This window comes from Fukomys damarensis, unplaced genomic scaffold (genome assembly GCF_012274545.1).
Source record: "Fukomys damarensis isolate Sample0158 unplaced genomic scaffold, DMR_v1.0_HiC HiC_scaffold_27, whole genome shotgun sequence".
NCBI lineage: Eukaryota > Metazoa > Chordata > Mammalia > Rodentia > Bathyergidae > Fukomys > Fukomys damarensis.
In genome coordinates this window covers 45394506-45419299 of record NW_022900939.1, presented here as the reverse complement: position 1 = coordinate 45419299, position 24794 = coordinate 45394506, and the positions used below count along the sequence as shown (strand labels likewise).

General features: G+C 42.7%; 1 pseudogene; it reads left to right on the top strand.

Annotated features, from left to right (window-relative positions):
* Window positions 1-10284, top strand: part of LOC104857854 — a 16527-nt pseudogene extending 6243 nt beyond the window's left edge.
* The last annotated feature ends 14510 nt before the right edge of the window (window positions 10285-24794 follow it).

Genomic DNA, 24794 nt, shown 5'->3' with positions numbered 1-24794 from the left:
GTGTGTGTGTGTGTGTGTGTGTGTGAGAGAGAGAGAGAGAGAGAGAGAGAGATTGAGAGAGATCTCATTTGAAAGCATAATTAATGAAGTTTCCTTTGAAAGAAAATGAAGACATAGTTGCCACCTAGACCTTATAAAATCAGGGACCAGGAAAATGAGCTCCCTTTGTATGTTTAGTTTCTTGACTGTGGGCTTCTTTTTGCTTTCCAATTAAATTGACATTCTCTAAATGTCTACATTATGTTTTTATCTGCATATTATTTTATGTGAGAAGAATAAAGTAATACTTTAAAGTAGTATGGGTTTTGCAAACATTGTATATCTTTCGTGTGATATCTCCACTGCCACTTGGTTTTGGTGACATTTCTGTTTTTCATATGTTGAAAGGTAACACATTATAAGAAAATGGTCCCAGCATGGCTGTTCCAACTCTTGGAATCTGTAAATATCACCTTATTTAGACAAAGAGCCTTTGCAAATGTGACTAAGGATTTCAACATGAGATCATCTTGGATTTTCTGGGTGTGCCCTGAATGTGGTCACAAGTGTTCGTACAGGAGACAGGCAGAGAGAAGGGGAAACTGGAGACACATACAGAGGGGCAGGGGATGTAAGGTCAGAAGCAGACTGTGAGATACAACCGCGAGCTGCAGAGGACGAAAAACATCACAAAGGCTGGAAGCCTGAGAGTCAGCAATGGGCTTCTCCTTAGAAGTGCAACAGTGTGGAGTTCCCACACCGTGCCTGCATGGTATGTTCGATTTCAGACTGCTGGCTTCCAGACAAGTGAGAAAAGAATTTCTATTGTTTTAACCCTCAAGTTTTTGACTATGTGCTATGGAAGCCATAAGAAAGAAATAAAGAGCAGATTTTCTTTTTCTTTAGTAAAATGAATTTAAGAGTCGGCAAAGGTTTGAATATAGCAGTGTGCAGTGGTTAAAATGGAATCCAGATATGCGTTAGATTATTTTGTGTATATATTGAATTGTAAATGGACACAATTAAGATGTACAGATAATCCAAGTGATTTGGATTTGACAAATGTCTCGGCTGTGGAGAGACCATGAAACGGACCACAAAGCATTATTGTAATCCCTTCTTTGAAATGCTCACAGAATAGTCTATTTCGACAGGAAATGCTGATATAACCAACAAAAGTCCATTGTAAACATCTAGAAGCCCAATATCTGCCCTTATTGCAATTCAGCAATTCAGTAATAAAAACATAGTACGAGCTTCTGTAAAGCACAAAAGGGATTCTGTTTATTATTTCCAGAAACACAGTGAATGGAAAAGAAATGGCAGAAATTATTCAAGAATTTCCGTTCCTGGACTATATGATATTTTTCGGTCTAAAATATCCCCACTTGAACTTATTTTTTAATTGCTTTTTTGGTAGAAGGAGTATATTTACTAACTGTGGTAAAAGAAACCTTAATGATCAAGTTTTTACCAATTGCAGTCCCATTTTTTATGCACAGTTAATGTAGCCAATATTCCACAATGGATTACTGTAACTGGATTATTTTATAGTGTTAGTGTCCTAATTTCAGGCAGAATAATACAAATGTTTGGGTCATGAGTTCTTTATGCTACAGAAAGAACTCAATGACGGAGTTGCAGAAAGATGGAGTAACTTTATTCTTGTCTTCAAAGATTTCCTGGGAATCCAAGAATTAAGATTACTGCATGAACTCCTCTGCCTCCATTTTGAAAATGTGTAAGGGATAAAGAAGGAATTGCCCCAAATGGAGAGATGTGCTCATCTTTGCATTTGACTTCCTAAGTATTTTCTTTACTCAAAAGCATTTTCCAAGCTGAGAAAGGGTTCCCATTTTGTCTATCAGTCAGAGCCCAGAATTACTTGAAGTGATAGTTTTCAAAGAAAAAAAACCCCAGCAATGCATTAAGAATATTCAAATGCACATTAAAACGTTTAATTCTGAAAATTTAAGTGGAGAGAAGGATAAAGTTATTTTGTTTTTTTAACATTTAGGACTAAACGTAACACCTCTTTTCTTTTTTCTGATCTTTTGCAAAAAGTAAGAATATATATATAAAGTGGCTTATTCATTTTTCAACCAGCAGAATAAAATAATGTAACGAACTGTAAAAAAGAACTTCTCACAGTTATTTAACAAATGTCTCTAAGTGCTGAAATGGAGAGGACTAAACTGTGCTCAGCGTGGAGGAAGCTTCGAGGTGAGAAGAGCTTGGGGTGCAAGGTCCACTCTTCCGCTGAAGGAGCCCGTGTCTGTAAGACTTAGTAAAGAGTGACCCCAGCCTGCTTGAAGCATCCCTCTGAAGGAGCCATCACATCAGCGAAGCCACTGCCCTGCGCACGCCTGGCCAAGTGTAAAGCTTGTTTGTCATCACAGGGCAGGCGGAGGCCGGGACGCTGTGAAAGGGGCTAAGATGGGCGACACTGCCCCGGACAATGGAGAAGGACCCCCAAACTGTCAGGAATGAGTATCTTGAGAAACTGTTTTAAGCTAAAAACAGACTGTTCACCAGCTACATAAATCACAGATACTCTTATAAATAGGAGGGACCATGGAACACGGTTTTTCTATAATGGAACAATCAAGATTTTGTAACTTTTTAAAATCTGTAAGCAATAATTCATGTGGTCCAAAATTGCAGCAATGACCTCCACCAAAGTCTGTTCCTTACTCTTTTCTTATTTATTTTTCCGACCGTCCTCTCTGTACCTATCTGGAATTATACGTTCATGCACACATGCATCCCATATACAATCTCTGCATTCTTTACCGAGTCCACTTTGGAGATAGTCTGTTTCTTTTCAGGACACAGAGTTTCCTCGTCGTGTCTTTTATGTTGGCAGGGCATTGCTGTACACTGTGTGGCCACATACTTTACTTAAGTGCTTCCCTCTTCATTGAGGTTTAAGTTATTTTTTGTTGTATTACATATACAACCCACGGTTTGCTTATCTGTGAGATAAATATCTATATGTAGAGTTTGAAAATAGGAAAATTTGTGTGTTAGTAATTTCTAGCAGATGTTTCCAAAATTACTTTCCATTGAAGTTATATTGGCTTCTGTCCTCACTGGAAATAAATGCATGATTGGAGTTGATTTCATAATGTAAAACTTGTCCTCCCTCTTCAAAACCTTTTTGAAAATATTTTATGTCTATCATGTTCTCAGTATTCAGGTTTCCGTGGATCTATTCATGGAAGATGTTTTTATATGCAGTACTTTAAGAAACTATCATTATGAACACATCTTAGTCACACAAATTAGTGAGTTTCACCGTGACATTTCCACACGTGCATGTATTGTGATTTGATCGTGTCCTCCTTTCCTTTCTGTCCTTCTCTTTGTTCTTTTCCTGGTTCTGGGAGATATTTTTATCCAGCTTGTTTTTATTATAGTAACACACATAAACTATTTTACCATTTTAACTACTTCTAAGTGCACAATTCAGGGGCAGTAAGTATTCTTATAAAATTATGCAACTGTCACCACTGTCTATTTCCGAAATGTCTATTACCCCAGACAGAGGTCTGTATGTAACACTCTGCTCTCCCCCAGCCTCTGCTGGTCTTTCTTCAACTTTTTCTATATGAATTTGCCTCTTCTGCATATTTCGTCAAAGTGAGTCTCAAGGTAATTGTATTTCTGTGTCTGGATTATTTCACCTAGCAGAGACCTTTCAAGGTTCATCAGTGTTGTAGCAGAGACCATCCTTCCTTACGGCTGGGTGGTGTCCCAATGCATGCAGACAGTGGCATCTGCTTACCCTCTTCTCTGCGAATGGACACAGGCATTGTTCTCAGATGCTGGCTGCTGTGAACACAGCAGTCCTGTCATGAACCCTGGTGTGAAAGTGCCTGACACCCATTTCAATTCTCTCGAGCATATGCCAAGGACAGAATTGGTGGGTCACATCGTAAGCGCGTCTTTAAATGTCGAGCAGCCATCAAATATTTTCTGTAGTGATTGCACCATCTTACCTTCTTACCAGTAATTCAAAGCATTCTTACTCCTTCATAACTTTACCAATACTTGATGCTCTACAGTACAAACACGGTGGAAACTGTAATAGAGGTGAGGTGGAGTGCACATGATTTTGATGTGCATTTCCCTGGCGATGCATGGTTTTGAGCTTCTATTTCTGTGCATATCATCCATTAAAGGGGGAAGCTGTTTTTCTATATTTACTACTCTCTGACCCCAAATGTGTAGTTTTTCTACACCAAAGAGTTCCTCGGTTTTATGTGGACAGCAACTAAGAGCTCTATGACTGAATTCAGTTGTGACACTAACCACCCAGTTTGTGTACATCCCACGGGCAAGGGCCCGGTGTCACGAGACTGCTCCGCTTTCAGAGGCCATCAATGCCCTTGTCCCTGGGTCACCCGAGCTTCTTACTGAGGCGGCTGCAAGTTATGGCTTAGCACTGTTCTTCCTTGATTTCAGTAACTTCCTGTTACGGCTCACAGGACTTAGGAAACACTTTACTTGCTATTGCTAATTTGTTATGAAAGGTACAAGGAAGGGCCAAATGGAAGAGAAGCTTAGGGCCGGGGCGGGAATGGGAAGGAGCTTGCAAGTCTATTCCAGGCACCTCACCCTCCGGGTCCTCCATGTGCTTTCCAGACCAGAAGCTCTCAGAACCCTGCCGCTGGGGGCCTCTATGCAGGCTGCACTGTGATTGGTTAATTCATTGGCCAATAGGGATCGACTCACCCCAGTCCCCTCAGAGGACTCTCGTTCTCTTAGGATCTTGTGTCAGCGAGGAGGGGCTAAGAGCCCAGATATTTTAAACACAGATATTCCCATCACTCTTATCACTCACGAAGTTGCAAAGTTTTAGTTCTGTGGCTTTTAGAAGTTCTCTCCCCAGAAACTCAGGAGAGAGTCCAATTTATATTTCTTATTATATCAGCCACATATCTCTTCTTTGGAGAATGACTATTCAATTATTTTGCCATTTTAAAATTACATCCTGTATCTTACTGTTCTTCCTATAAATTGAGTCAAAATACTCCTCAAATAAGTTCTTATGCCTTTATCCCAACCCGGCTTCATTTAGAGAAGACAGTATCCTTTCACACTAACAGGCATATAGTTATTCAGTGTTGTTTCTTGAAGAATTTGGAAAAGGCATGTTATTTTACTGCTCAGAAGCATTAAGATGAAAGTGAAAAGTATGAAGGATTTTTTTTTTCTAAATGATCTGTGGTAAATTGCTCAAGGGTTAATTTTATCTTTGGATTTGAGAAAAAGTATAATAAATGAATTTGTATGCAAGCAATGATAACTACAATAAGGTTAATTACTATCTAAAATAGGTCAGACATTCTGTTACAGTGTTTAAACAAATTATACAAAGATGTCATGAAGCCTTGATGAATTGTCAAAATTTCTTGTTTATCTACATTCTCACTGGAAATGTTTTATAGGCTAATTTAACTATATTTGGATTAGGTATGGTGGACAAGAAACTGAATTCCATCTTTAGAAATTACTGTGTTCTAGCACTTTAAATTAGTTATATTAATGTTGTTTCAGGTATTAAATTCAGTAGATACAATGTGATTTTAGACATAGATGAAATTAGGATGAGTGTATTGAAATGTGAGTGGATTAGACCAGTAGGATGCATTTGTGGCCCGAGATATTTGGCTTTAACAAGTGCTCAGCTGTGGAGTAGCTGAGGAAAGAAACCAGAAAGCAGCAGGGTTTCAAACACTTTCACAGTGTTTCAGGAACACTGATTCAGTCAACATCAACTCAAGAAAGTAAAAGTGGACCCAGACTTAGCAGTTTGTCACTGGCCACGCCTGTGCCAGGTCACGGTGTTGGAGGAAAGTGTGCTCACATCACACGGAAGGTCAGCGCTGGGTCCATTGGGTGCTGAGTTAAAATGACAGAAAAAGGAAAGTTGGAGAGTGACTGAGGCAGCGAACAGCTATGATACTGGCACAAGCACCGTCAACACTGCCATGCCAGCCAAATTCTTGGATTATAGCTGGTAGTTAGGGTTATACAGTCTTGTCATAGTGACGCCCAAATTCCTTCCGACTCAGGCAGTGTTATTCGGGAAGACAAGGTCCAGCACCGCACCCAAGGGCGGCAGTGGTGAGCCCTGCCCGAGCCCAGCGTCCTCTTGGCTTCGCCTGCAGCCGCTCCTTCCCATCTCACACTCAGTCACCCGCAGGAGATGCTCACAGCCCACAGTGCCTGGGCTGTACTCCAGACCAACTGAGTCCTCACATCTGGGTGGGACGCAGCTGCCGGAAACGGTGATCCATGTCCAGTCTGTGGACGGTGACTGAGGGCCCAGGGCCCGTGGAGGTCTGGGGAGCCAGAGCTGCCAGACCGGGAGATGCAAAATCAGGGCAGTAGGAAGAGTAACGAGCCGGGTGTGTGTCAGCCCTGTCCCTCCTCTTCATGCCGTACCCTGGGGTGCAGTGTGGTGGTAGAACACAGACCGGGACGTGTGTGAGGACCTGGATCAAGCCCAGCTGAGAGAAACCCAAACCCAAACCCAAACCCATCAACCGTCTGAAGCATACAGTAAACGGCAACAAGTAATACGAGCCATTTTCTTATCATTAAAGGGAAAAAGTTTAAACTACAGCAAATTGAAGTGGCTGATTTCTGTTGATAATGTCTTCCACTCCCCCCAGGTAATGAGCATTTTAAGAAATCTGTGTTTTATGTGGAGAGAGTGGTGTTATGATCAAGGCAGAGAGATGGCTGGAAACTCATTGATCTTACCGGTAACTCTCTGGATCTCAGTATTTAGTTATGGATCAGAATTTGTGGTTTTCTTTAACATTTTTGTGGCTTTCTTTTTTAAAAATATCAGATGTTAATATTTTAGAATGTAGGGCATATTAGTATTTTATTGTATTTTCCCCCAAATTGACTGGAAAAATGAAAGTAGATGTACTATTCAAACAAAGCAGTAAGTTAGAAAAATTATCATCAACTTCAGACTTAAAGAAACAAAATATTCGTTATTACTGGGCTTGTTCTCTTCCGGGTCCTAATTCTCATATAATATACAGTGCAGAAGAGAGAGAAGCGGAGAATTATGAGCAAACGACATGGTGTCAGAATGTGCGCACGCGGACAGGACACAGCTCTCCGGAGCGCCTGCTTCATTACTTCCTGTGACCGACGAGCTTTTTCTCCAGTGTGTCAGGGAGAAGACACTCGTGGCTTGGCAGGCAGCCTGCACATCTCTGTTTCCTTTCCTTCCCTTTCTCCTTCTCCCTTCCTTTATCTATCCTCCTCTCCTCTCCTTTCATCCTTCACCACCCTCCCCTTCTGCCGTCCTTCCCCACTTGTTAGATTACAGGCTGAACGAGCTGTGTCTAGTTTTGCTCATCGTTTGTAGTCTGCCAGATCCCTATTACATATTCCAGTACAATCTAATGCAATGGTTCTTAGCCAGGGATGATTTTATCCTTGTGCAGAAGACATCTGTCAGCACCTGGAGACTGTCACGGTCCAGGACCCAGGAATGGGCAGATGCTGTTGACATCTAACAATGGCAGCTGGGACTGCTGGAAATGCGCAGGACAGACCTGGACGAGAGTCAGTCACGCGTGACTTGAGAAACTTCACTAATGCCTGTTGTTTCTTAATTATAGTGTCAGGAGACAGTAAGTATATTTAATCTTTATCCACCCACGACTGTGGTTAATTTATGTTTACTCAACCAATTTAATAGATCTACACGAGGATCAGAAAATTCTAAACACCCTCCAAGCTCCTGGGAACTGTACTCTCATGGAGAAAAGACGAGCTGATGAGATTTGTAGCTGTGGGGTAACTCACAAATCTGATTCATGAGCAGAAAAAGGGCACTAGGTATGGCAGGTGTGTTTGCACACATCTAGGTCACCGAGTGAGGAAACCAGACACGGATCCCCTGGTGCTAGTTCTTTGGTCCCTGCAATATGTTTGTGTTCAGCTGCTCCTGAAACTGCAGGGCCTTTCCTGTGAATTCAGGGTGAAGGATCACGTGAGACACGCCTGGATCACAGGAAACCCGAAACCCCACTCCGCATGATGCTGGCAGGAGGACAGTCTCTGAGCAGAGGCTTCTCTCCGATATTCTAATTGCATTATCCTGACATCCCAAATGCTTTCTTCTTTAAAAAAATCCCTGTCCTGCTTTTAAAGCAATGTTTAATTTTTATCTTTTACAATTCTATTACATTTAACTTTCCAGGAGAAAGCAGTTATTAGAAAATCTGATTATATATCCTCAGAATATCACTCGAGTGGATGCTTTTAAAATTGGATTCTTGGCTCAGCTCTGAAGTTTTGCTTTGGAAACGCTACCTCTGATCTCGCTGAAGGCATTAGTTTGTGTTACTGATAGAGAGCATTGCTACAGATCTGCAAACATTTTGACTGGAATTCTGATTTATGCCCTTTCTTTCTGTGATGACTGAACAAGTCATCTTTTAAGAGACCTTACTCTACAAATTCTGTTGTATAAAGAGTAAGGTAAAGTGAATCTATTTGGACAGGTGCTTGTTGCTTTTCTACTGATCCAGGCTAGGAAACAGCATATGTCTGAGCCTGTAAAAATGGTAGGGCTCTAAAGTGATGGGGTTGAGGTGGAGAACCAGGAGTGGGCAGCCATAGCGCTGACCTGGTCAGCAGTGGCTGCATTCTGAGTCACAGATGTACGGATGAGGATGAGTGTAAGCAACAGTCACAGCTTTGGACCCAAGGCCGGCCCCAGGCATGCGGGCTCCTGGCTGGGTTCTCCTGCCCAGTCTTCACGGCAGTCGCGCCTCCACACTCCTTCTGTCCCTTCTGAGGCCAACGGGACGTGCATGTGCACAGTGATTTGACAAGGACCTAGATGAAGATGGAGTCGAAAGGCCAGAAGAAGAAAACACCAGTGCTAATCCTCCATCTGGAATCGTAGATGACACTCCTGAAAATGGCATACCGACACCGAAAGTGACTGGGACTGAAGATCGCAGTGACGAGGATGAGGATGATGTCCATGCTACAGCATGGCAGCTATGGTATAGCACCTGTGAATCTTATCATCAAGTCAGGGAAAGAGTTTATGGAACTACAGGAGCAAAAGTCGAAGGTGCAGACCTTGATGAACCTGGAAACCTTAATGTAGTTCCACTCTTGGAGATAGATTTGGATTCTTCTGAAGATAAACCATGCTGATCTTTCTGATTAATTATGGATTTAATGAGGACATTTGGAAGGCTTACTGTGAGAAACAAAAGAGGATATAAATGGGACTTGAAGTTATACCAGTTACTTTTGCTACAAATAAAATTACGGCTCAAGACCGTACTATAGAAGTTACACCAGGTGCACAGATAAAAGATGGCAGATCCAACCTTTTTAAGGTCCAACAAGGGACAAGTGGAAACTCAGAGAGAGAATCAGTACTTCCTTCTGCAAAAGCTGCATTCACTTCCCCTCCATCTTTGTTCAAGACTGGACTTCCACCATGCAGGCGATTTACCTGAAGAGGTTAATATCATCAGACAAATTATAACCATTAGCTGAGTAAAGAGAAGATGACGGGCCAATGACAGCAGCAGCCTACAGGTCCTTTCTGGACGATCTGCTACTGAAGCGGACAACAATTTTAGCAAACCATCTCCATCTTTCCCTCTAGGAGCTCCTCTCACCCACCTGCCATCACCTCCACTTCTCCCACCTCCTACAACTGTTAGTACCGCTCCACGTCTGAGTCCGCCGCCATCCCTCACACCAGCAGCAAGAAGTGGACACCCCTCTGCTAATGACAGTGGTTCTGCATGTGCGTTTCCATATGGCAGTGCTGCCTTTCCTCCTCTTACTGGTTCTGCTCCTTCGTGGCTGGGTCTTGTGGACGCTACCAAAAGTGGGACTACTCATGATGCGAGAAGAGAGAAGGACTTCGATGGAGACGGAGACAGAGACAGTGAGGTCGTGATCTGCACAGAGAGAGGGAACGCACCAGAGAGAGGAGGGAGCATAACACAGCCCCGTACCAACGGCTTTCAACAGAGGAGTGGTACAGAATCAGAGAATATGCAGAAAGAGGCTGTGAGTGTCGCAGAGCAAGTCGAGGAAAAGAATGACTGAGGGAAAGACGACACAGAGAGAAAGAAGGACACAGACACAAGTCACCTCGCAGTAATAGTACGCATCACCATGGAAGTGAAGAGGGGGACAGTCACAGGAGACGCAGGCACAAAAAAATCTAAAGGAAGCAAAGAAGGAAAAGAAGCTGGCCGCAAGTCTGCCCCGAACAGGAGACGCTGAAGCTGCACCTGCAGAAAAGGCAGAGGTTTTGCCTTCTGTGTGTTTTAGTATCAGGAATGGACTCTGTAAATCTCAGTATTTCTCTGGATACTGTTTAAGAAATTTACCTTTAATCTTGTTATATTACTATGAAAAGTTGACTTTTTTCAAAATTTTTTCATGTTGAAAAAATAGTCATGGCTTTTACCTAGGTGTCCTCCCAAAGCTCTCTCCACTCATCAGTGGGGCTTTGGGGAATGACTGGGTCATGGGTGTGTGTGTGTGTGTGTGTGTGTGTGTGTGTGTGTGACACTGGGTGAGTGCGCTGATGGGTTTGACACAGTTCTAGATGCAGAAGATGGATTTACTGAAGAGGGAAGTCTGTCCCATCCTGGGTGTGGCTGACACCAAGCAATAGGCTTGTCACCTATAAAAAGGGAAACTAGGAAGGAAGGCTCAGTCTTCCTAGACACAAACTGTGTCTCCTCTGTAATGACCTCTGCCATGCCACCCTGCCTTGGAGCCAGATGACTACACACTGAAACCTCTACAAACTGTGAGCCAAAGAAACCTTTAACTTGTGGGCATTGGGTATTTTGTTCTAGCAACAAGAAAGTAACCAAGACAGCCATTGACAGCTTAGTTTGGAGAAGTATAATATTCCGTTTATAATGTAATTACTCTGTGTCTTGTGGAAGATGGTTTGGAAAGGGTTAGAATTGAGATACAAAAACCACTGGGTTCACAGATGAACAAGGAGGACGCACACTAGGGCTTTTGGTGGGGAAGAAGAGGAAGAGACTGTTTAAAAGAAAGATAACAGAAAATAGGGATGTAGAGCTTTCATAAAATGGGGAGGGGATCAAGAGCTGGAGGGAAGGGAGGAAGGGGGTGAGAAAAGGAATTAAGATGTGTTAGGTACATTTGCCAACCCCTCTCAAGGAATGTACACATAATGTACTGCACCATGGACTCATAAAAAGGTCATTTAGTACTGAAGGGGCAGCACAACTTGAGACCAGTGTGTCAGTAAAGAAACGTGCTGAAGGAGCTGAAGTAAGACTCCTGGACTAAGATTTCAATCTCGGTGCCATTAGATACTTTATCTACATCCTCTTGCTTAGCCTACAATGCAAAACCTGTGCTCCCACTCCACAGATGGGGACATCTGGCTCAAATAACTTGCCGAAGACCAAGGGCAGCGTAATGGCCAAGCTTGAATTTGAATCCAGATCTATCTACATCCAAATCACATTTTTCTAACTATTCTTAATAACCAGGCTAGGTGATACAGGAAGAGGACAACATCTGAGGTGTGAGGGGAGGGGATGCCTTCCACTCCAGAACTTTGGAGCCTCAAATGCATATGAACTGCGGTCTTGGACCACATAATTGGCAGCTACATGGTAAGAATTTTTAAAGTTTGATTTTATATTGCCCACCTGTTATAATACACTTTATTAGCTTTTATGATGATGCCCATGGCTTACATTTATCTAAAATGCCTGAATCTAAAAATACCAGTGATAACACAAGCATGTTACAGGACATAGTAGGAATTAGACTGTGGAAAAAGGTCTTATTAAAATTTTCATTAGTCACTTTTAACCACATTACACATTAACACTTCAGTACACTTCACAAAATAGCAATTTGGGCTTCTTGTTCAACCACATTTAGTAGAAAAGTGGGAACTGAATTAAATACAATCTAGAAAACAAATAGTGCAAAAAATTTCATGAATATTAATAGAAAACCAGACAAATGTAATGTATTTGGGTTCATATCATAAAATGTACAATTCATTCTTTTGTGGAATTGCTATTTGCAGCCAAGATAGATTGCTTGAGTTGCTTTGAAAAAATACCAAGTATGAAACATTGCAAGGAAAAAAGATAGGCTCAAATTATGAGAAAAATGATAGATTTCTTATGAAGGAATGAGGTTTTGAAATAAAATATTCCCTTTGGCAGTATCTTAATAAGATGATATTCAATGAATATGAATCATTAGCAAACTAAGAAACAATGAGCAGACATAACACGTGCAGAAGAGATTGGCAGCGGCTGTAGATTTGTGAGGATTCCTGTCCATCATTACTTGTGACTCTTCACCTCATCGGAAAGCCACTGATCGGTGCACACAGCCACTGAATTGTATGCCTGCTTCAAAGCACATCAGGGTTTAATTTACTGAATGATATTTCATTAGTTCAGACCAGTTGAAATGTGGCATTTCATTTTCTAAAACTGTGTGGAAACATTCATCATACAGATATTTAAATTGTAATTTAGGTGCTGAGCAAAGTTTAAATTTATCCGAATAAAGTTGAATAAACATTGAAAATGAAGTAAAGATTCATTTTTGACTAAATTAACTTTTCTGATTAGTGGTGATTTAAAATCTCCCCTTCTAAGATTATGCAGGAACAATCCCTCCATTTTTATGTAATGATAGATTGTTCTTTAGTTATGGGCCTGGTTTCATGAAGGAGAACATTTTTAGTGGTTTTACTTGCTATCTTCTACTTTACTTCTGAGTATGTGGTCCACAAATGAAGAAATCAATAAACTAGTTAGATACTTTAGTTTATATGGCCTTTTTAAGGAGTGATTTATTCATTTACAAGTTAAATTCTTACTTTAGGTATTATTTACTTTGGGATTTACTATGATAGCTACTACAGAAGAAATCTAGACTCTTTCGGGGAGAAACATAACCCATGTCTTAGAAAAGAGTAGAGTTTCTACTATGGTTACACCTGCCATTTTCAGAAGTAGCAACTGTTCTTTGTTGAATCATTTATTACCACATAATTCATTATGATATTTCTGGGCAGAATCACACTTGGTTTGTAAATTTGGTTATGAGGAAATTAGAATACATGAAAAAGGAGGAAACTCTCCTAAGATCAATTGGAGCATAGCTAGCTGGATCTAATGAATTGTGGGTTCTCCCACTCTGAAATACAGGCATTGATGGAGACATGCAGGCGGTCCTGCAGGCAGAGCACTGTAGGTCCTGCTGTAGATTCTGGGATGGCTACCCTAGCTTTTCGATAACTTCTTTGAGTCATTTTTTAATGTCCATTATTCAGTTTAGGATTACTGCCATGTGGAGATTTTTTCCCTCTTTTCTACATTGATACAGCTTGAGTTCTGGAATGGTTATCAAAGTGTTAAACTTGAGCTGGGTGGTGTATGCCTACAATCCCAGTACTCTGGAAGGCTGAAGTAGGAGGACTGCAATTTTGTATTTTCGAACAAAGTATAATAATAGTTAAGCCTCTTTCAACTCAAATTCACGCATCAGAATTGAGTGTAGACGTAGGTGAGACAGGCATGAGGTCACATACGTTTTCTTACTTCACCCCAAGACCCTTAAGGGTGCTTTCTACTCCAGGTGAACCTAAGCACTTGACCAGATGCAGATGGATGAATGGCTGATGGGTGGGTGGACTGGTTGGTGGGTGAGCGGGTAGATGGCTAGGTGGATGGATGGGTAGAAAATTGATCAATAGATTAACAGATAAGGGTGGGAGATAGATACCTGATACACAGTCATTCTTAAAGTTCTAGGGTGTCAGATGACACTGTAAATGCTCTTTTGCTTAGATTCTTTTTGTACTTTAGCTACATCTAGCCCTTTAAGTCATCACTCTGCTCTGTTGGGGGCAGACAACATTCCTGGCCCGATCTCCTTCTTCAGAGATCTTAACATTTTCAACTGCATTTGAAATCTCTAAAACACAGAGATATGTAAGCACATATGCATACATATCTATAAGTGTGACTATATAAGCCATTTCATACATATTATATTGAACTCCTGTTAATAAATTGTTTTACCTAAATGCAAAAATCGAGTTACTCTGAGGCAAAAAGAAAGAAAAATCTGTCAACAATCTCCAAGTGTTTATTTTCACCTTTTCAAAGTTTTCCTGGTAAAAATCTTCGCATAGTAAACAGTAAAGTTTAAGCAGAACTTTCATTATCAGATGGAGGCTGAAGTAGTATAACTTTGTTCTTAGCATAGTTGGTCTATTTTAAGAATAGACTCAAGTACCTATGGCCAAAGTTGCTCACAATAGTCTTGGCATGAATGACCCACTCTGCTTTCAGGAACTACTGGACTAAGAGTAATGATTGCTCCTTTGAACGGCCATGTGCTCCCGCAGCCCAGTTAGGGGTTCCTCATGCATGGACTGATCACAAAGGAACATTACTTGTTTGCTAAATATGACCCTGAGGTTCTCCGTACAGTGGTCTACGTATAGCTAATCGCTACGGGACCTAACTCTAAATGCGCTCTTACCTTCTTTATCTCACATTTGTCAAAAGTTGTTTTTGTCATTTGATTTATGATAGCTCCTGTCTGGTCTCACCTGTTCACTTCTATCTTTTATCTTCGTGCTCATCCGGAAGCTAAGTGAGCAAACCAGAATGGCACAGCAAATCATATATTCTCACTGTGGAGTTCTACTGTACTTTTAAAGTAGAAAAAAACATTCCATTAGCATTAGCAAAGGAGGAAACATAAACTTTTCACCTCTAACAGGAAGAGAAAGAATGTTAAGTACTCTAAGAGATGTATGGTGAATGTCAAGACCAAAGGGCCAATACATTTTCATAGCTACATTAAGTAACAAATGGAGCTGCACAGAATTATTAGCTGGAATTCAAGCTGAGTTGGACGACACCAGGGTACAGCTGCTCACATAAGTGCCCTAACTTATAAGTGAACTTACATTCCACACGAAGATTTCTTCAGCTGCCTACCACTTTGACTTTAGCTTTCCTTGTATTTCTAACCAGAAAGCCTTTGCTTTGAATCATCTTGCTGGGTAGCATAATACTGACACACAGAAAGCCAGTACTGACTGGATGGACTTTAGCATACCTAAAAGTGAGCAAAATGCAGCTTAATCACAGTCATTTAACCCATGATCAAAGCTTTCAATTAATGGGGATACTCTGGAACATATGTCTCATCACATGTAGGCGTTAAAATGACATCATTAAAAGAAGAAAGAAAAGATGTATTTTTCATCAGCTAGTAAAAAGCCAGTAATATTTGGGCTGATTAGGCCCTGAAAGTACTTGAAAACTTACTTTAAGACTGTAACACATTCAAATGCACAGAGTTTCGTGGAGAAAGCTAGCTGGCTCCATGCCTCCTGGGAAATGGGAGTAACTGAGGAAGGCACTGCTGGGGCCCAGCCGCTCTGGGGAAGGGCTTCATAAACAGTTCTTGTATGCCTGAAGTTCAAAATAACAATGAGCATGAGTTTGCCCGATTTATCCCCTTTATGTTGTGAGGGGATTCAAGCTTTCTTCATCTCCTCTTTAAGTCCCTGTAAGCCATCTGTCCTACGTGGAGGCTATTTGCCCAAGGAAGAAGAGGGAAGGTGTGTTCCAGAACAAAGTCTGTTAGCTTAGACTGCGGCTGACTGCCTGGAATCTACCCCAGAACTCCCTTAATGAGTTTGGTAACAGAGCTGCCGTGAGTCAATGAAGCGAGTTCCGGGGCCTTTTCTTGCTTTCTCCATTGGTGCGCATCCTCCCTTTGAGGGAATGAGATAGCTCCACAGGAGTCTCCAAGGGGAGTGAGGGGCTGGAGCTGATGGGCACATTTGTTACAGAGCCTCTGAGTGCCCACAAGCATCCTGTCTTCGGATTCAACCTTGGCTCCCTTGTGCTGCCTGTGTGAGGCCAAGGCATGGTAGGAAGACAGCTGAAGAGCAGTGCTGGCCTCTGGCGAGCTGTGCAGGACCTGTTGAAACTCCGAGGGATCCCACGTCCTCCGAAGGCACTCCATGGAGACCCATCCCATGGCCACAAAGGTCCGGAAAGATGCACGGCATCATGAGTTCCGAGCCGTGTGGTGCATGTGTCATATTGTACACAAAGCCTGGGTATCAGTCACGCTTCTACCAGCACTAGCTTTCTTGCCAGCACTAGGTGTCCTGAACATTTAAAAAATGGATAAATTATTAGGTGGAGATGGTGTTTTACCACATTTTTAAATGTTTGTGTTCAGCACTGTTATGTTTGTATTTGGCCCACTTAAATAAAAACAATTGTTCTTATACATTCACTATTTTCACAGCATTGGACCAAATAATGCATCTGTAGTCCCTTGTGTAATCATCGTAGCAATCCTGTAAAAAGAAAACGCTGCTAGCATGCTCTCTTTACAGAAGAGGGAATCGAGCAATTAAACAATTGTCCAAGGTCACTCCACTAACTAGGGCTCAGTCCCAGACCCGGCACTCCGTGTCATTATGGTAGCAATGGGAGAAGAAAAGGCTACGGTCTGCCATGCACGCAGGGGAGGAACTGAAGGCAGAGAACCCAGATTGCAAAGATGTACAGGGCGACCACGGGAAGGCAAGGCGGTGAGACAAGATCACAAAGCAAAGATCGCAGAGCAGCCGAGCGGCCATCCAGATGGAAAACAAGGCTGACAAGCCTAGAAAAGTAGAAGCCACTAAATCACGCTCAAGTGTTCAAGGGCTGTGGTCTCCACTCAGCCGCAGAGAAAGGCTGTGGAGGGGAAAGGGGGCCATGCTACAGGATAATCTGTGTGTACGAATGATAAGGGACTTTCTTCCTGGGGCTCTGCCTGGGTTATTTACAGAATGCCCTGCTTCACAGTCTTCTGAGCTCTTAAAACAGCAAGGAACCCTTATTTTCTGTTTTCTAATCACCAGCTGAATGTTTTTCTAAAGCGGTAAACAAAACAGTCAAGTTTGTACATAAAGTAATAGTCACCATTGTAAGCACAGTTATGTAAAGATCCACATGAAACATTATTATGGAATTACTTGTCATTCTCTGATTCTACCAAATTAAACCAACAAATGATCCCAAATACTGTCCATCAATAACTAAGAAAACATTATTTCTGCCTTATCATTCTTATTTTTATAGGAAAATTTCTGCTGTCATCCATCATTACTATGTTGTGTATTTGATGAACTTTGCAAAGGACAGGAATTTTCTATTAGCTTTTTGCCTTTTTATTTTTATTTTTTTACTTATACTGGCTCTTTAGAAACTGAAATGAGTTTTAAATGTGTGAAAAGAAAAGGCAAGTAACACATGAAGACAGTGGAAAGAACCTAAAATGCTTTGAACACAGAAAGAGAGGAATGATTATGTTTACTCCAGATTCCAGCTGAGATTTAGCCCCATACTTTTTCTTTCTGCCTTAGATATCAGCTTATAGCCAGATCTATTAAGCTCTCCAATTAACATGTAGATGGCAGAAATTTCAAAGCAAGGAAAATGAAAGAGGCAAAGACATTTTTATCCTTATTCAGTATTTCTCTCGCAGTTTTGCCAGTTTCCATCCCACGTAGGGAAATTGGTGTGTGCTGAGGACGGTTATTGCCTTCTGAACATGTAAGAGCTGTGACACGAAGGGCACTCTGGGGCTTCGTGATTTATTGCTTTATCACTTTTAGTGCCATCTCTGTTCATCCTCAGATCCAGGGCAGGCTCCAGGATGTATTAAAAGGGCAACATCATCTGGATTTCCTTTTTAAAGGGCAAAGCACTTATCATTTTCTGCATGCAATGCACTATGGCGGCTCCCTGTTAAGTGAACAACAACGAAGCCAGCATGTGAAATCTTCAACCCAGGAAAGCACAAGTTCCACGTTCTCAACCAAATTCATCACAGTTGTCAGCTGTGTGAAAACTGCAACTATTTTAGCCTACATTTTCATTTTAAGGGAACTGTGTTTCTTCATGCACACAGGAACACACATCATACATATGGATGTGTTTTATAGGATGTGTGTTCATGTGTGTTATATTATACGTAGGAGAAGGGGGCGAGAGAGAGAGGGAGAGAGAGGGACAGAGGGGGGGAGAGAGAGGGAGGGAGGGACCTGGTCTGGAGTGGTCTCCAAATCGTGCAGGTGAATGTAATCCTTTCTATCTGCATCATCAGAATTTACCAAGAAGCCAAGCCCAGTTGTCGGCTCCAGCCAAGGACACAGTCACCTAGAATTGTAAATGTAGCACCCATGTAGTTAGTAAACAACCATAGTTAAGATTAAATGCAGCCAATGCCTAGTCTTGGCCTACTCTAAATCCTCTGCATTTTACTTTCCATGGTCTCTAAATCTGGTTCCAGAGTTTTACATGAGAATCTCTAGTTAAACCTGAGCTTTTTTGCTGTATTTACCTTCATATCTCTATCCATTTTTTATCCCGGGCAATTGTGAAGCCCAGTCACACCCTGTCATGAGCGGTACAACAGGGACTGACAACATTCGAACCATACGAGGGTCAGATGGTAACTATGTTAGGGCTCTTGGATCGCAGACTCTGTATTACAGTTACCTTTGACGGGAGCTCTAGAACAACCGCAGCCGTGTGCAAGTGGGCTAGATGGCTCTGCTCCCATAAGGTTTTATGCGTACCAGGCGTGGCTCAGTCCTCAGTCTGTGAACCTCTGCTCTAACTGTGAATGAGTGCTCGCACCTCAGCTGTACACTGTGCTAAAATTCCCAGCACCAATGACACAGAAGGGATTACAGACCAGTGTCTCTGATGAAGATAGGTGCAAAAATCCTCAACAAATGCCGTCAAACCAAATTCAAGTGTGCATGAGAAAGGTCATTCACAGTAACACAGGCCACAGCCATCATTCGCACAAGCATGCAAGGACAGTTCAACACATGGACACTAATAACCGGATACAACACGCGCACAGAAGGCAGAACACAAAACCGTAGGAGCGTCACAGGCAGTGATCATCACAGTTCAGAAAACACCCTGAAATCCAATGCCTCCTCGTGATCAAAAGTCTCATAAACAGCCATGGCCAGGATGTACTGCTACACAATGCAGGCCTCATACAAATAGCCCAGAGCCAGTGCTGCTCTGCTATTAGTCCTCTCTCGTGTTGCTAGAAAAAAAATCCTGACACAAGCAGAGGAGAGATTTCCCCCATGAAGTTGGTACTTTTTAGGTATACAGTACAGTTACACCCATCACGGGAAATTTGTACCTTTACATGATGCATCTTGGTTCTTATTCCCCCCCTTCCCTCCCCTGTTTACAAAGACTTTCTCTCCATGTTTTCCTTTTCTTGTATGTTTTCTTTTCCCCTCTTTCCTTTTCTCTACCCTTCCCACGTCCCATGCTCAAGTACTTTTCTTCGGTTTCACATTATCTATTGTACCGTTTGAACCTTAATTAGACTTTTAGTCCACTACTCAGTCTGCACATCTCCAGTGGTGCTCCTTCCCGATGTGTCAGCTCATGTTGCTTTTCTCTCACTTCTCAGCACGTTTACAGTCAGCACCTTACCCGGTAATTATTGCATATATGAATGTTTACATTTCCCGTTGAAAGAAAGATTCAGGTAAACGGGATCAGTCATTTTTTTCACCAATTTTTCATTATTAAGAAGTTTAAACACACAAAAAGCTAAACAAATTTCACGGTATAGAGTTATATGTGGACCTTGGTCCTATAATGAACATTTTTCATATTATTCATATCTATCTATCTATCTATCTATCTAATCTATCTGTCTACATTTCACGTTTTTTGGTGAAGCATTCCAAAATCAGTTGCAAAAATTATTGTAGTTTACCCACAGTGTAGTGTGCCTGTTACCGGCCATGGTGAGTATTTGAATGATATTTAGGTGATTAACTTCGGTATTCCACAGGACCTAGCAAAAAACCAGCCACACCGCAGATCCGTGTGTTCACTCAGCTCACACGCCGCTGGCGAAAGCACTCAGAAACAGAGGCACGGAAGTGCAGGTAAGTGTTGTGTCCAGGTGGGCACGACTCAGAGCTGGGGAGAGAAAGCCAGAGTGGGTCTGAGATCTGGGGTCACCTCCCAGACACGGAGCCCTAACGACTGTTCTCAGCGTTGACTGCATTCCTACATTTCCACCTTCGTAGGCCCAAACGTCAGCAGGGCAGAACTACATATTCCTCCCTGCTTTATATAATAGGACGTCCCAGAATTAGACCCATAGTATTCTCTCAGTTAAAGTATACCGAGCCTCGTGTATGGAAAATACAGGACTGCGGAGGAACCGTGCACCCGTCTCGCCACATGCGCCTCTGCTGTTTACTTCTACCCTGGCCCGGGCAGGGCTCGTCAGGTCCGACGGCGTGGCCAGTGCCACGGCGACAGGATTGCTCACCCTGTGTCTGAAATCTGCCATTCCTTCTTCACACTCTTCTTAGCTAGGGGTGAGGGGAAAACTGTATTTGACGCCAGAGACGGACCGCAGCTGGCAGGACTGACCGACAGCCCCTCTCGATGTGCTAGCTCTCCGAGGGTGTTTTCACATAGGAGCACTGGATAAACAGCAGAGTGACTAAGCAACCTGAATAATTTCAGGCAGTTTGTGAAAACAACCTAGGCACTTGGTTGACTACGAAGACAACCTGGATGGTCTGAAAATCAAGAAAAATGGCTTTTTTGGATCTGTCTTACTCTTACACACTACATGGTTGTAAAGTACCAGGGGACACGTGGGCTCCATTTTCTGTGACAAATTCTGACCTGGCTGACACACAGAATGGAGAAAAGTTAGAACTGCGAGTGTCTCCTAATTCATAGCAACTGGGGAAGTATTAGGAGCTGAAAATGTTTCCTCATGAAGACAAAGACTTCAGCAAGCTGAATGATTTTTCTTCATTTGAAATTTGAACACATTCTTCCACTGAACATATTCTGTACCCTAGTCCTAAATCAGATGCTGGGGAAGATAAATGATTTAAAACAAAATAGTCCTGGTTGCGCAGAGTTCAGATTCCATGATTAAGAAGTCAGGCGATGACTGCCGAGTAGAAACAGGAAGAGAATAATTTGAAGATCAATGCTTATCTTTCGTTTTTCTTAGAAGAACAGGTAGAAGACCAATGCTCATGAAATCACAAAGAAAGATGTATTTATCGGTTCAAAGAAACCCCTAACATTCAGAGTCCATGAGTCCTGAATCAGATGTTTTCTGGGATAGTAAGTTCTCATTATTGTTAAAATTTTGTCAATACCATCAAGGTTCAGGGTGGTTTTAGATGAGAATCCTACATTTATTAGGGGTCAGAGTAGAAGACTCTATGATTCTTTTGATAAAGATCACCAGTTTTCACTTCTTCTTCTTCTTCTTTTTTTTTTTTTTGTTTGTTTTTCAAGATAGGGTCTTATGATGTAGTTGAGACTGACCTGGAACTTACTATGTAGCTCAGGCTGGTTTTGAACTCACAGCGATCCTCCTGCTTCAGCCTCCCAAGTGAGTGCTTGGATTACAGGTGTGCACCACCATGCCCGGCCGGTTTTTCTTTTTTGGTACCAGGGATTGAACTCAGGTCTTTGCACTTGCGAAGCAGGGGCTGGAACCACTGAGCTAAATCTCTGGCCCCAGTTTTCACTTCTGATGACAGGACAGATGAACATGAACACGGCTGCTTTGGTGAAATCCAGTGCTTCTGGTGAGGTTTGGAAAAGGGTCATTTGGCTCAGACTTGGGAAGGACCAGGAGTTCTGTGGTCCTGGTGAGCTGGACAAGGAACAGGTCACTCTTCTCTGAATGGAATGGAGGTGATGCAGGTTCACAGGAAAGGACACAGGAAGGCATCACTTGGTGCCCTAAGACAGGCGTACTGGCTGGGGCTCAGGAGGGTGCCAGGGATCGCATTTTAACTTTCTTCTTTTTCCTTCAGTCCAGAGCTCCCAGGAAGTCCCTAGTTCTTCCAGGTGTGAAGGTTCTTTAGCAGAAACAGAAGAGAATCGGACTAGATCATCATTAACATACCCCTCAGGTAAAAATATTTGAGGTTACACTGAAACATACTTTTTAAAAAGTACACTTTGTGAGGACACTAAATTACTTTCTATCATTAAAGTAACATTTTAGATGCACAGTTTGCACTTTTTTGAGCATATCAACAGAATCATCACATTTAATAAAGGTACAACTCCTCTCATTTCTGAATCTAACAATAATTCCAGCAATGAAAACTTTTTAACTAGGCAGAAGTGTTTTTGAACCACCTCCCTGTGATATTTTATAGCAACTATTCTCTCCAAGGGCAGTGGAATATTTTTGAGGTTATGTCGCTCATCTCACCCTGTGAATTATGAGTTGCATAACAAATGTATTTTATCAAAATTGGTGATTCAAGAGGGAGAATATATGGAGGGCAATACGATAATATGATTTTTAGTATAAAAATCTTGCTCTTTAAAAATATTTGTTATAGAATATGTTTGACCCATAGCATTTTCAAGGATGAAAAATATTTCTTCTAAAAGCCTTTCAAACAGAACCTAACAATTACAGACTAATGAATTTTAAGTAATGGAATGTAATTTTTATAGTAGCAAATATTTAAATTTTGATTTGCAATGAGTGTAGCAAAATATGGTAATTTATAAACAGCTTTAGCTTATCATACCTGTGCATTTGGTTGGCTAAAAAAAAATAATTGCATCAGTCCTTTCTGTTAATTCCAGAATTGATAAATAGTACATTGATTTCATTTTTCTTTTGAGGTGTTATCACAATTAGTAAATATCACCTGATCGTGAAAACTTCTGGGCTTTCTCATTTTTCTCTGGTGCTGTGCACCTCAGTGTCTTCCACTCTCAAATGAGTACAGTAATATTTTGATGTGTGAATGTCAAGAATAAATAATTAAAACAAGTGAGTAGACGTGATTGGAATAAGAGCTTAATTAACGACAGTGATTTCATTATTTACACGATTTAGCTATTTGAGAACCAAGCCGAATCAATAACTCTCTATATAACCTTGCAAGATCCACTCCTAATTCCTTTTTTGAAACATAATTTCTGCAGTCCCCACTAAGCTTAAGTGAGTTTTCTAATTTCTCGCATGAACGTGTCATTCGTGTCTGTACATACCACTGGGGCAGGCTGCATTCCTACAGCCTTCACGTACTGACTGGTCTCCCTCGGTAGGATTCTGTGACAAACCTGTGCAGTTGCCTGTCTTCTAATGTAACTACGAACTCCAACATACCTGTGGTCCCTGTCGGTGCGGTTTCAGACGCAGGTACCTTTACAAAAACACTTACGCTACGTCTAGAGGTTTTCTGCTAGTTTAGGTGTGAGGAAAGGAAGAGATCTTTGCACCATTATGGCTTCGTTTGCGGGGTGAAATCATCACTAATCGAAAACCCAAGCGAGTCCACTGGAAGAGATGAATGTGCTGGGCAATGAGAAGAGAAAAGCCGTCTTCACAGTCGTGTATGACGGGGCGGCTAGACCAGCGTCCGCCGGATCAGCTCGCGGGATGCACGTCGCACAGCCGGGAAGAGACGTCTCAGAGAACGCGTCTGAAGAGCAGTTGTGCGGGCGGCTAACGCGAACCCGATGGGGAAAGCTGACCCCACATCTGGGCAGTACCAGGGTGGCTTTGCTGGGATGGGCGGCCCGTGAAGGAGCTGATAAGGAAGTTGATTGGGAACCACAAACCGTATCCCCGAAGGGCTAAACGGTGCTGGACGAGGGCACCTTGCAGATTGTTTGATTCCAGAGTAATCTCCCTTACGGAGCATTTCAGGAAGAAATCTGGGTAGTCGTGCTGTGCAGACAGATTTAGCATATGGGACAGAGGTGGTGAGCCTGTGGCACGTGTGCCACATCACAGTGGGCTGTTTGTGCCACTGAACGCTCTGAAAGGCTCGCCGGCTCTCACATAGGACACCCGGTAAAATGTCGCAGAGGGAAATCCTGCTACTTTACTTATTAATCGCATGACCTTAGATAAATGAGTTCATCTCCTAGGCCTCAACTTCCTCATCCCTAAAAGAAACCACCCCGTAAGGATACGGAGGGGGATCTGGTGGGTAAAATGTTTGCGCAGGGCGTGTGGCCTGGAGCGGAGTCCCTTGTGCAGGTCTTGTACACACGACCTTGTCTGACCGAGACGCTGTCCTCTAGGTTCTTGGGAGCTGTCTCCGGCTGTCACGGAAACCTCTGCCTGTTCCAGGTAAGCCCTGACACCTGATTTCGCATGGTGCACCAGGACCTGGCCCTGGAGAGCTCCCTGACCATCGTCTTTTTCTCTGTGAAAGTATAAAGAGGCAAGGCGAGCGGCAAGGAACTTCAGAAAGACCTCCCCGGGGCTCAGCCTTTGATCACGCCGCCCCTGGACGGACCGCAGAACAAGTGGTGAGGACTTCCCTTTTAGTGGTTGGGTGGAGGACACTGTGTTTTGGGGATGTGAGATGCTCCTCAGAGCCCTTTCACGCGGCGCCTTTGCCAGAGGCCCATGTAGCGGGAAACACACGTCCCGATCTTCCTAGTCCACAGAAGAGGCGGACAGGCCAGGCTCCCCGCGCACTGCCCCACCTGAAGGCCTCTCGCGGGTCCGCCTGGGCCCTGAGGGTATGCGTGATGACAGTTTAGCCCCGTTCCCTGAGCTCCTCTGCACAGGCCGCTCTGGGAGCAGAAGGCGCGGGGGCGGGGGGACGGGCGCGGAGGCCGACGAGGGTCCCCTCCCGGGGCCGAGGCTGTGGC